The sequence below is a fragment of the Micrasema longulum genome, unplaced genomic scaffold, assembly GCF_059751315.1.
Source record: "Micrasema longulum isolate JH-2025_06_02 unplaced genomic scaffold, ASM5975131v1 h1tg000131l, whole genome shotgun sequence".
Lineage (NCBI taxonomy): Eukaryota > Metazoa > Arthropoda > Insecta > Trichoptera > Brachycentridae > Micrasema > Micrasema longulum.
In genome coordinates this window covers 1,737,955-1,752,413 of record NW_028277337.1, presented here as the reverse complement: position 1 = coordinate 1,752,413, position 14,459 = coordinate 1,737,955, and positions in this window count along the sequence as shown.

The following is a 14,459-nucleotide window of genomic DNA, read 5'->3' as shown; positions in this document are numbered from 1 at the left end:
AGGACGTAGTTTCTTTAGGCTCTTGTTGAGCATTTGACGTTTGGATTTGCATCCGTCTGCCTCTGAGGTAAATATATTTTATAGTGACTGTTAAAGGTTGTAATCAAATGTACTCGTATATGTAATGTATTTAATATGTAATTGTGTAAAATAAACTTGTCTTCAGAAATTGTGTCCACCGAAAAGGTTTTTGACTTAGTGGGTAATTAATGATAGTAAAGGTGCGAAGGTTATTACGGTAAATGTGATGTATCTTTTTTGGGTGATGTCGTGTAAGTTGGATTAGTTCCGGAATTTTGGCTACTATTGCAGGAGCCATCTTTAGAGTCAATTATGGTAAACTACAATGGTAGCCGACTTCGGAATGAAAACAATTTTCACGGAATCAAAAAAAAAAAATGCATTTTAATATAATATGTTACTAAAAATACCGAATAAATTCTGTTTCAAACTTCTTTATTTTATTATAGGTAATAATTGTTATTCGTAAAACCGTGACAGCTTTACGAGTTTTAATTGAACGTAGTTTAACTTAAGCAGCCAGCCATAGAAAAGTAAAACTGAGATAATAGCCATTTTGTGAAAAGAGTCAATTATAAAATCTACGCAATAGTTGGAATGTTTTAGACTTTAACAAACGATAAACAATGAATACATAAGTTTTTTTTAAATATTACAAACAAGAATCTAATTATGTATTTAATCAGCTTGAAATATTTTTAAAGTACCAAAAGATTTTTTCTAGTTTTGTGGGTGTTTTCTGCAAATTGAAAAATATCGTTTTTGTGATCGACACCTTTTTCCGAATGTGATTTATATGGTTTTTTGTATGAAAGCGTTCTGACTGTTTTTATCAGAACATAGAATCGACCTTACTGCACCTGATAACATCAATATCTCATTTTTCCAAAATTGTGGACTGGCTGCTTTCTGCATAACTACGTTCAATTTATTAATCATAGTTTTATAACTTGTTGGTGAGATAATCAATTTTTAAAATAAAATTGTCATAAATTATAATAAAAACGGAAAAACATGTTCACTTAACTTCCTCGTATCAAAGGCGGAAAAAGTTTTTCCCGAGTCGCAGAAGTAGTGTTCGTGGAAAAGGTTAGACACACCATAGACATTTATTACGGTAGTCGTCAAAGCAACGTAACCACATTTTACAAAAGAAGTAAGGGATTCGCGAAGAGGAAGGGTTCTTGAAGTTTATTAATCTCTGTATGTACGTGACGAGGATTTGAAGTTTTGACATATTACGTTCTTTTGTGACGACACATTCGTTCTGGGTAAAAAGAACGGAATCTTCAGAGAAGGATAAATTTCCCGCGGGAAAAACAATAACAATACATTTGGTACGGGAAACTCTTGACTTTTGACGGGGTAATGTGTTATTTTTTTCTGTCATAAAACAAGAATTTAATTAACCCGGTAGTGATGAGTTGGGGTGTTACATACCTGGAAAAAAAATTGACAAATTCGCAACGTATTTAAAAGTTTTTTTTTAGGCCAATCAATAGGCATATGAAAGCCCTAACAGACAGATATTTATGAATTTATATTATATTATAACACTCAATCTAAACACTCTTAGAATGATTAACAAATTACAACAGGATAGAAAATACCTTATATAAGGGAATATGGACGTCTAGGCATGTACAGAGCTTGTGACCTGTCATTGGCTGGTTTAAGTGGCCACTTTACACACTGTGTGACATTTACCATTTCGCTTATGTTTGAACATCCATATTTCTTCAATTCTTTCATCTGTTCATTTAAGTGAAGTTTGAGAGCTGAAACCTTAATTGTTGTGAAAACCTCACTCCCGAGTGGGTGAAATCCAATATTTTGTTTTCGAACATTTGGACAAACTCAAATATTGTTATGAAACCAACTGGTTCAAGAAGAAGTTTAAAAATTGGAAAATTGTTTTCAGGCGTTGCCTAGTATGAGAAATAATTCATTCAGATGAATCTCTTCACAACAATAAAGGTTTCAGCATTTTAACTTCACTTAAATCAACAAATGGAAAAATTTAAGAAATATGGATGTTCAAACATAGGCAAAATTGTGAATGTTACACAGTGTGTAAAGTGACCTTTTAAACCAGCCAATGACAGGTCACAAGCCGTGTAAATGCCTAGACTTCCATATTCCCTTATTTAAGGTATTCTTCATCCCTGTTGTAATTTGTTGATCCTTATGACTCTCGAGGGAGTGAAATCCACTCTTAGAATGTATTTAAATTTACAAAGGTATAATTATGGCACAATCTAGGCGGACATGGTAAGTGTGTCATCGTGAATCAGGAGTGACAACAACGCTTGCTTCTCAAATGCTTGCCTTTGCTGTAGAAAAACATCGATAGGACCGTTTTATTAGATTTTTTTCACTGTTTTGAGGATCTTTGGCAGAGGAGAAAAGAATCCGTTATTGGTTTTATAATTTCCCACAACAAATACAGTATTGGTACGCAAGTTACGGTGAGGTACATTAAGGTTAATTTGAGCAAAATTATCATGGGCATTTATACAGTTAGATATTAATTTGTGAAAGAATATCAAACCAGCCAAAATTCTTCTGAATTCTAAACTAAAGATATGAAAGTACTTTAAACGATCATAATAGTTAAATATGAAAGTATTCGACCCGATTTTAAATATTTATGATTTAAAAAATTAACGTTGCTCTTAATTCAATCCGCGTTATATGAATATTTAAATTTGTAGAACATATTATGGAATTAAATTCAAACAAGCTACGAACAAATATAAAGTTTATATTTGAAGCACTAACTTTGTGGTTATTCATTATAATAAAATAAATAAAACAACTTTGTTTTTAACCACTAATTTTTATTTTCCACCTACCGGTTTCAAAGCAAACAAGCTTCTTTGTCAAGGTTTACGTAACTAATTACGTAACTAAGTTACTGGAAAATAAAAATTAGTGGTTTAAAACAAAGTTGTTTAATTTATTTTATCATAAAAACCAATAGTTTATAAAATGTTATAACGATTTTCGGGTTTTCAAATGGCTTAGATATTTGCAAAACAAATCCACAGATTTTGGATGCTTTCTTGAAAATGTAGTTTAATTTAAGTTTGTTATCAAAAAGTATCCTTAGATCTTAAATTGTCTCAGCGTTCATTAAAATTGTGTTGTCGATTGAATAATGAAAACGGTTTCATTTACTTTTCTTGTAAATTTAATAGACATACATTTGTTTATATTAAAAAAATAAGTCGTTCTCATAAGACCAAGATAATAAAGAATATGGGTCATTTTTTAGTTTATGACCTTCACCAATTTATTTTACAATTTTGAATATTTCAAAATCATCCGCAAATAAAAGAAATTCGGAAATATTTATTTTAAAAGCAATATCATTTATAAATATCAGAATGATTAGAGGGCCTAGATTGGATCCTTGTTTTATAACAGAGGATACAAAATAAGGAGATCCTGAAAAACCACTGATAACAACAATCTCAGATCTGTGCGTGAGGTATGTTTTAAACTAATTTAATAGTTTGCCGTCCACCCCAAATCTGTAATGTTTTAATAGTAAGAGTTGAGGAAATATGGGTGTTAAAGCATTGACAGAATGGTCACTTAAACAATAGGTAAAGTGACCACTGAAGGCAGCCAGTGACATATCACAAGTCAGTAAATGCTTAGACTTACATATTTCGTTTTTTAAATGTTTTTTTTCATTGTTTTTTTAAGTCCTATTAAAAATTCTCAACTCACTCTTTGATGCGCCTGAACTACTGAGCTCAATAAAATTAAATATCCCAACTAGAAACCTCAGACAAAACTCACTTTTTCATACCGATAACCAAAAAACTAACTATGGTTTTCATTTCCCTATGCCCAGAATTCTTAGGTCTGCCAACAAACATACCAGTCTTGATTTCTTTGATAACAAGTTGTCTTCTTTCAAACGATCACTGAATCAAATTTAATTAAAAACACCTCTCTCCCGCTTCCACTCCCACAAAGTCTACTATAAACCATTTAGTCTTTCTAATTTTGTTACAATAATTTTCTATGTATAAATATGTCAATAAAAATGCCCATTGGGCGTATATACAAATAAATAAAATAAATAAATAAAAAGTCAATCAACATGCTTATGAAAGGTCTACTGGATTGGCATTAATGATATAAAATATAGAGATTCAATTTTACTTAAATCATCTTGATTAATGTTAGTAAATATTTGTACTAACCACTTACCGACTTTTTATGTCTTCCGGATTCGAGACGTACCCGTCTCTTCGTCAGGACACTGACTACACCAACTTTCAAGTACTAAAATACACTTTCACCATCACCGTAGTATACTTAGTATTGATGAAAAAATACATAAATAACACGCAGAGTAAAAAGGGATGCAAACACCACCATGTCCAAACATGCACTAAAGTTAGAAAAATAACCAATCGTGTTACGTTCAACTCTTTAGCTCCACCTCTCTTTTCCCCACCCCTACAAACATATCGCTGAACATCATCATCATCATTCCCTTTCCGCGACTAATGGTGCATGAGGAACTGCATTGGTACACCAATTGTAGCGTATCTTGATCATTTTTGTTGTATGAAGGTAAGATGATCAGTTTTACGCATTAGGTCACAATCCAGTGACTATGAAATATTCCAGTCTGAAAACACCTTTTTAAATAAACATTTCATATTAACCATGTCGGGAGTCGAACCCGAGACCCCTTGCATGGCAAACAAACGCTCTGAGCATTACACCACGAGGCGGCAAAATATTTTGAACCCAATTTTAGTGCATATTTGGAAATGGTGGTGTTTGCATTCTCTTTAACTCTCCATGTAATTTTTGTATTTTGTTGTAAGTACTTTGTATACTACGGCAAAAAGTGGATAAGTGGTTAAACACAAATATTTACTAACATTCATATAAATGTTTGACCACAGAGTTAATGCTTTAAACATAAATAATAAATAATCTTAACTGAAACAATCTTGTGTCTTAGAATCTTAAAATCTATTAAAAAAACAGTAGACTTGGTCATGGCAAGATCTAGGCAGACATGGTGAGTGTGTCATCTTTAACCATGAGTGATAACACCACTTTCTTCTTGAATACTTGCCTTTGCTCTTAGAATTCATTGATACTGTTGAGTGGGATTTTGTTTACAGCTCAGAGGATCAGGAGAAAAAAGTCAGAACGTTGGTTCTAAAACTTCCTACAGCAAAAACAGCAATGGTGCGCAAGCGACTGATATTATAATACCTTTATTCGCTCCAAAAAATAATTCTCTGCTTCTTTTTTATGATTCGGTTGGTTTTATATAAACAAAAAATCTTTATTTATGTAAACAAACTCATTTTTTAAAAATAAACGATTGATTGCCTTCATCCAATAATGTCTTCAATTATGTTGTTATCCTTTTCATTTTAATTATCTGATAAAACGCCGCTTTGTTTTCGATATAAAATTTCTGTATAAAATATTAAACTACAAAGTAAATACTAACCTCCTAAATAAAATACAAATAAATGCGGGATTAAGAACACTCAGACATCGGGAAATATTTAAACTGCCTTTGTTTTCAAATAATGCTACATACCACACACCTATGGCCCGCATGTGTCGGGAATATAATATATACTGCCGAAACAATAAAATTGTAATTTTTCATGATACTCTCTCAGCTTTTGCGAATAACCTCTTAGAAATAAATCGTATTCAATAAGTACACACGTACAACTTATTTTTTATTGCATTGTATCCTGAATATGTTTTTTTATATAAAAAAAAAAGTAAAACAACTTAATATATAAATCCATTTTGTGTAATTCTATAATTGAAGATATATATGCATGATAAATTGTATCGACGAACGCTTTCAAATTGTATGTTTTCTAGTATGTATCTTTGTTGAATTACCTAATAAAACAAAATAAAATAAATAAAAATAAAATAAATATTTATAAAATAAATTTGAAATTATTTCGATTATCTGTTTTATAAATGTGCTGTGGTATTATGCTTTAATTAAGATATTTCAGTATAAAAACACATTCCGTCAGCAGTGGACGTATAATTTCAAGGTTCTTAATGCATAATTTGCCTTTCCGCACCCAGTGTTGCAAAGGGCCCTGCACTACTTAACAAAACGCCACGTGTATTGATAATTTGTACATGAAAGTAAGGTGATCAGCCTAACGCTTCAAGTGCCAGTCCAGGAACATGAAATATTGCATTGTAAAACCACCGTTTATTTTATATTGACCTTTCAAGGAATCGAAGCCTCAAGGTTCTCAAACATGATAGACAAACGCATCAATCACAACAATGCAAAGCGGAATTTTCCCCACATGATTCTCTTATTTAAGATTTTTACTTGAGAATAGCCACTGAGTCAAAAGCCCTTTAGTTTTATTTTACAAACATAACTGTATTTGTATTCGCCCGGACACAGAGTCAAAAACACAGGCTACTAACAAATTGAATTCTGATTTGATATTTTCTCAAATAAAATTACGCTTTATTAAACCACAGATTTAATTAATTTAAATCTAATATTGTTTTAATTTAAAGCAAGGGTATAAACGAATGAACAGAAAATAGAAGCAGAGGGAGATAAATTGAAAAGCATAAAGTAAACAAGTAAGGTTTGTTTATTTCCAATCTTAAATAACTCTTAAAGACCTCAAAATTACACAATGATAACTTTTAAATTTACGTTTAATAAAATATAACATAAAAATAAATCTGCTTTGATATTAATTAAAACCTCACATTCAAACCAACAACTCAACCCGTAAGGTGCCATTTTCCTCAAAGTAATTTATGCCGAGTAATCCCACTTTATGAAAAAAACGTCGTAAAAGCCTGAATTTTACGAATAATCTTCCTTCATATTCCAACTTTAAGAAAGGGATATTTCTTTTTAAGCAGGTGCTATTATTTTATTTATTATTTGAGTTTATATATGAATGTGTACAATAATTTTGGACCATTAAATATACACAAACTTATAAAAAATACCTTAGTTACGGTGAAAATAAATTTTAATTCGGTTTTAATATTAAAAACACTAAATGTCTAACTCATTTACAACAAAATAACAATATTTTCTTATTAGAACAATATTTCAGTTACCTTTACTAAAACTTAAAATACATACCATGTTAAAAAATAAATCAACGTGCTGATAAGGTACATTCTGTTAGTAGCAAAGACCAGCGTGTAGTAATTAAAATACATTTTTTTGTATGTTTGACCTTTTAGGAAAAATAGATGAAAAAATGAGAATGGATGGAAAGAATGACCATGATTTATAAGGTGAATATGACAATAAAATATTTTAAAATGGGCTGAATTGAAAGGTTATTTAATTATTTATTAGAAAGACATAATTTTTCAAAGACTTCCTTATATTAAATATTCCCATCTTACTTACTTTTGATCCTTGGTTTTTCTTTTTTAAAAATCAATATTTGCGTTATGTATATATGTGATTTACCCAAACAATTCAATGTTGGAGGACATTTAAAAATAATTGTATACAACTTATTAGAAAATGGAAATCAAGTTGTGTTAGAGCAAATAACATTCAATAAAGTAGACATAATAATTTTGTGAATTTTCCAATCATCAGACCACACAAGCTCGGAGAGCATGAAAAAATTAATATGTTTCCTTTTACATCGTCAGTTTTAAAAATAGAAATTCTTACAATGATAAAATAACTTACATCATTTGAATGCTGTAAAAATTACAGACTTTTTGAATTATTTGACTTACTTACACTTAAATAACACACATTGTGAACTAACTTTTTTGTCTCAGACTGTTGGATTAATTAGTTTTTGGAAATATTTAATTATGTACATTTTTACTATTATGTTTTTCATCTTTTTATATATATCCGTATAAAGCATAACTTAAATCGATACTTTAAATAAAACATATATTTATTAGACCTACATTATTATTTTTGTGATAAAACGCTCAAATTGTGTTTTTTATATATATGTAAAAGTCCTCTGGGCGTAAGTAATAAATAAAATAAAAAAACAAACAAAATAAAACGAATGATTTCTTTCCAATTATTAAAATGAATTTAATGCTACCAAATCAATATTTATCTCGAAAGCTCAATCATCTGAATCTGTGACTGCTTCATGTATGAAAGATCTGGTTGAAATTTTTTTTTGTTCAAAATATATCCGTTATATTTTGTAAATAATATTTTTTATAGTTTTCTAAAAAATAATTTTGAATATAAATCTTTAGCAATTTTTAAGAAACGCCTAAAACATTATTGTGAACATATATCCTTAGAACTCAAACATCCCTTCAAAAGTTTTTTTTTCCTTTTTTTTACTAGTTCCTCTTCTTGTAACCTTCCGAACTCATTACTTGACCCAACGTTCCTTATTCTAAACTCCCTAGGGGTGGAATTCAGTGTTTGCCTACAATTTTTTTTTTAAATAACCGAAAATTCTTGATTTGACATGTGTTGAATTCAGGAAATTTGATATTATTCTGGTATCTAAAAAACTTATTCATCTCAAATTCATTTATTTTTTCTTCTTTGTAAAATTGTAAAATATATATATATATATATTTCAATAGTGTCTAAAATATGAACCTTACATAATTTGAATATATTGTCTGTATTGAATATTGAGGGTTTCTTTAAAAGTACTTGAATAATTTATCTTTTTTAGTATTTGATGAGGGTTTAATATATTGGCATTAGCATCACCCCCACCCCATCGAAAAATACTTTATCGTAATTAAGATTGAGTAATTAGCTATTTTTTTGGATTCTTAAAATATTATTTAATCTATTCGATGTGTATATAAATGTTCTTATAAGTTTAACTAGTTCACTAATAAGGTAGATCCATATTAAATTTTGGTCTTTGTATAACACCAAGATATTTAATTTTATCTTTTGTATCTAGTACTAAACATGTTTAAATTGCAGTAAGTTTTGTTGCAGAATAATGTAATTATATGATTTAACCTTCTTTTATAAATGAGTGTCTGATTTTAACCCTTTTCTCTAGTATTGTGATCATGTTCATGTTGGCTTTGATCAATTTATTTCCAAAATTTCGTGTTTTAAAAAAAATAAAAATATTAGGCACAAATATCATGGTATTGCAAAATATTATTTACTTGTATATTGGTACTTTTAATTTGTTACGTTTAGGTGTCGGTTTTTTTTTCAAAATAATACTCGAGGCTTTGTTTTGTAACATGAATTGTTTGTTTTAATTGTCTTGATTTTATGAAATTATTATGCTGGTTGTTGTGGCCAGTGGTTCAATATTATTATTGCTGCATTGTGTTATCATAAAAATCATTAAAAAAATCTCACAAATCACCACATTGAAGTGTTCAACAAAATACGGATCGAAGTGGATGCCATTGGATATTCAAAGGTCAGTTTTATTTATCTTTTTTTTAACGGATAATGATTTGTCGTGTATTAAACTGCTGGCAATAAATATTGTACGACATATTCCATTGAATAAAAAAACTTAACGTAGTTTAGTTAACGTAGTTTTTCAATGTTTTTTCTTTACTATCTTAGTGGTTTAATAAATTGTAAGTTCTCAATCCATCATTTCATCAAAATATTTAATTTCACTAACTTAATTTATTTTTTGATAATCTATTTCATTGAATTATATATTATCGGCTTTAACGCATGAATTGTTGTCGATAGCGATCTCCCGTGACGAATTCATTAGATTTGTGGAGCTCATAGTATGCTATTGTTTTAGAGTGGAGTTTCACGATGAAGTTGGCTGTAGTATTACCCGATGTAAAAAGGCAAAGATAACACTTTCTGTTGGAAAATAGCGAGAACTTATTCAAGTTCCTATTAGTAAAAGAAATGTGTAAATTGGCCACTTGAATCTACAGACAGACATTTACAGAACTTCCAGTACCAGACATAAGACAAATATACATAAAGACAATTCTAAGACATTTCCATCAAAATCCTGGCAGACATAATGACGGACAATAAATTTACGACACTAGTGCCTAGGCAAATAATAAAGACAATACTCCTGCTCCCAAAAAAAAAAACAAATTATGGACAAAGGCATTATACTTTTCTGGCCCTAAGCTTTACAAGTTTTTAAGCAAAGACATATTGGTTAACCAAATGAATAACTATATTTTCAAAGAGAGAGTCCATAAATGGATTGCTAAAAAGACTAGACAGGAAGCTGAGGAATATGTTTCATGTATAAAAATATAATTTTAGTTTCTTGAAAATCCTTTTTCATTTTATTGATGTAGATGTGTTTTTTATATTGAATTTTTTTTTAAATTTTTACAAAATTAATGTGAAATTATGTACAATTATGTATAAAATAAATAATTCACTGACCCTTTGGAACGTACCTGTTGGCCAGTGGAGTGGCTACATCCATAAATAAAAATAAAAATACATCGAATGTACCGTACCTATTGAATAAACATTTTTGTTAACTTTGTATTTGTATTTTATATTTGATTAAATAAATAAATAAAATAAAATTAATCAGCTTATAACTAGTCATTACCCCTATTAATGCTTAAACATCCAGATTTCTTTATCTTTTATTAATTTTTAAGTGTAGAATATATATTTTCCACTAAAAATAGCTGATAATCGAAAATAAAAATGTATATATTTATAGATTTTTTAACTACAAATTTTGATCAATTTTTGTTTGTTACTTTGATGATTGAAGTTAGCGATCATCCCCCGCTTATATTTTTTTTTGCTCGAAATACAACCAAGTAAGTTTCATAAACGATTTTAATAAATAATCATTATACCTACCCAGTTTATGAATGTTATTTATTGAGGATTACTTAAGATATAAACAGCTATTAGTTTAATTAATACAATGGAAACCTTTTGCTAGTGCTGATATATATTCAATCCGCTATGAAAACGGCGGCCAATTTTATCGGGGTGTTAAGTTTTATGGTTTAAAATAAGCTTACCTTAAGCCATCAAAAATGGAGATTCAAATCCACTTGTTTAAAATAAAACAGTTACCCAAGGGTTCATGTGAAAATAAAATGTATTAGAGTTACGATAATCCACAAAACAATTAAAATTTATTTCAAACACATACCAACAAAGCTGTAAATGTTAAAGTAAAATTGTATTCCTACAAATCAAAGAGTTTTAATATGAAAAAAAAACTGATCAAATTTAGAACTAATGAGTTTTTACTTTTGCCAAATGATGTTAGCTAGAAATAGGGGAAAACGTCATGTCAACAAAAAACGCTTTGCAAAAAGTGTAAACTTTGTCCATTTCACTAACCAATGACAGGTCTTTAGCCTTGTAAATGCCTCAACATCCTTTTTCTTTTCCCAAGAATGTTTTCGTTGTCTGTTAGATCTCAATAAGGGTCAGTTGCATAGAAATATGTTTAGTTAAATGGAGTTTAAAGTAAAATAATAGTTTCATTTTTGTCAAAATGAACAAAAGAGTGTGCACAAAAAAGTATCACGAAACAACTCGTTTTGACAATAACACAACAATTATTTAATATTTTAATTAAAACGCAATATTTATTAAATTTGACTTTTTTTATGCAGCTGGCCCTGTATCTCTTATATTCCTTATCAAGTCTTTTTGGTAACACATTGCATGCTGTGAACGCAGGTAAACACAAAAAGTGACGGGTTTAGCAACAGTTTATTATATCTTGTACGTAATCTATTATATTATATCTATGCTCTCTGCTCTCTGGTTTTCAGACTGGACACATCACTACTACCATCTAAGGTTAAATAACGGACGATATAAGATAAGCAATGAATGATAAACGTCAAACACGTTCGGTCCTACTTGATTTTAGAAGTGCTTTGAACACTGTTGATTTTGACTTGCTTCTTGCCAGACTTAAGTCTTTAAATCTATCTCCAACCTGGATAAATTGGTTTTCAACGTATTAACGTGGCTGTTGACAATGCGTTTAAATGGCAGATGCCCCTTCAGATTGGATTGATCTTACCACCGGTGTGCCACGAGAGGAGGGACTTTTTCCACTTTTATTTTCTCTTTTTATCAATCCAATAACAAAAAACCTACCTTGTTTGTACCATTTATTTGCCGATGATTTGCAGTTGTATGTTCATTTCAAACCCGATGACATTATTGAAGCACACAAAGTGATTCAATTCAAGTGAGCATATCTCTTAATGGACAAAAAAACGGACTTCTCAGAAACTCAACAAAAACCCAAACTGCACTGATTAAAAAAATAAATTCAAAAGTTGATTTCCTCACACTTCCTCTTTTTAAAATAGATGACAGAGAAATTTCATTTATGACTTCATTTAAAAACAAAGGTATTATCAGACATGAGCATTTAAGGTGGCACGATCAGGTTAACGAAGTTAGTCGTAAACTTTATAGCAGTTTGCACTTACTTAAAATATTGCAGAATTTCTCACCAATTGAGGTACAGCAAACATTAGTCCAAAGCTTACTTCTTCTACTCCCCCGGGTGCTCATTATGAATTACTTAATAAGTTGGAACGATTGCATAATGTTTCTATACGTTAAATCTTTGACCTTGGCAATTTGACTACATTGGCGGCCTCCGTAGTGTAGTGGTCAAAACGCTTGATTCACGTGCGGAAGGTTCCGGGTTCGATTCCCGGTGAGAACACAAAAATACAATGTGATTTTTCTGAAGCCTGGGTGTTTTGTGATGTAATTAATCACTGTAATTGGGCCTTCTGGCTTATTGTGCTGCAAAAATAAAGCAAATCAAATCAAATCAAATAACCAAATATCGCACGCAACTACACTGGCTTAGTATCAGTCATGCCCAAACGTCTTCCAACCTTTATCACAGCATGGGCCAACTCTTCTTTCTCTTCTTCAACACATGTTGTACTGTCTTTGTACAGAAAGGCAATAGCTCGTGTCAGGTTTTTGCTCACTCCATACTCCGACAACACCTTTCATTATTTTAATGTCAACTCTCTTAAACGCCTTTTGCAGATAGACAAATGCGCAGAAAAGCGTTTGGTTTTTAGCACGAAACTTTTCTGTCATCTTTATCTGGGTAATATACATCTGCATAATCAAGTAGGCAAAAAAGTAAGCTGTGGACTCATGTTTTCTTAACATTGATTTGCAAAAAATGCTGCAATCTATTAAATGAGTGCAAATTTATATAAAGTTTACGACTAATTCTTGTTGTCTGTCATTTTTTCTTAATAAAATAAATTATGTATAAAATGCTTACGTCAAAGATATAATAAACTTGTTTCATTGCCAAAGTGTTGTTTGAAATTAAAAAAATGAAAAAGCGACATGCGACATGTAATTGGGAAAAAGTCGAACGTTTTTTTACACGCTTCGCTGATTGGAATCAAACAATCCCAAAGGTAGCAACTCATTTTATGCAGGATCAAATTCCGCGCGGATAACCAATTAAAATTTTGGCAAAAAGTAGACAAAATTCGAAATCTGAAAAAAGACAAATCAGTGACAAAAATCCACTGCGCCTGACTATCGACAGACCCGTTCGTCCGGCCAATGGGCAAATCGTGTTCAGTGTTCATTTCAGGGATTAAACTACCCGTGAATTTAATCGAAACTTTTACATTCACGCGTCAGAAATACACGGAACAATGTTAATTTTATAATTGATAACTAAATATAACTAATGATAATTATAGTCACCTGAAGCTTGCATCCGTTGTGTGGAGCCCACAATACATAACAAACATTGTCAGGATTGAAAATGTTTAACGAAATTTTTTTAAAAACCTAGATTCTAAAAACAATAAAACGTTTTGCACTTACAGCCAATCTACTAAACAGAATGCATTTATTACCATTGAAAATAAACGTACTAAATCTAAATTATGCTATTTACATAAATTAGTAAATAATAAAGTAGACTCTTTTTGCCCACTTTCAAAAAATAGTTTTAATGACGCCTTTTGCGTGATTACTTATTTAATATTAAAAATGAAATAAAATGTGGACACAGCGCAATATTATTCTCAGCTGAATTTGGGAGATTTTATTTGTCAGATATCGGGATGTAATTACGAGGGGATGATCGAAAGATCAGTGGGTGGTGAATTTTTAATAATATACCAATGATCAAGAGGGTGGCTTAGTTCGGAATTTGCCAATGAGTGAGGATTACCGAGATAAATATTCAATACTTTTCCGCTGAATAATGAACGCTGAACTTTTACCGCAGCCTGAAAATCCACCCAAAATATATGAGGAAATACCTTCATTTTTGGATTTTCTATCTTCAAGATTTCATCACGCTATCGCAACGAATCGGAAGAAAATTGACGATAGGGATAATATTTTTGGTGTGTTTGACAATTTTTTTGAATGAAATATTAGATTTTAATGTTTTTACAAAAATATCAATAAAATTACTTGGTCAGAT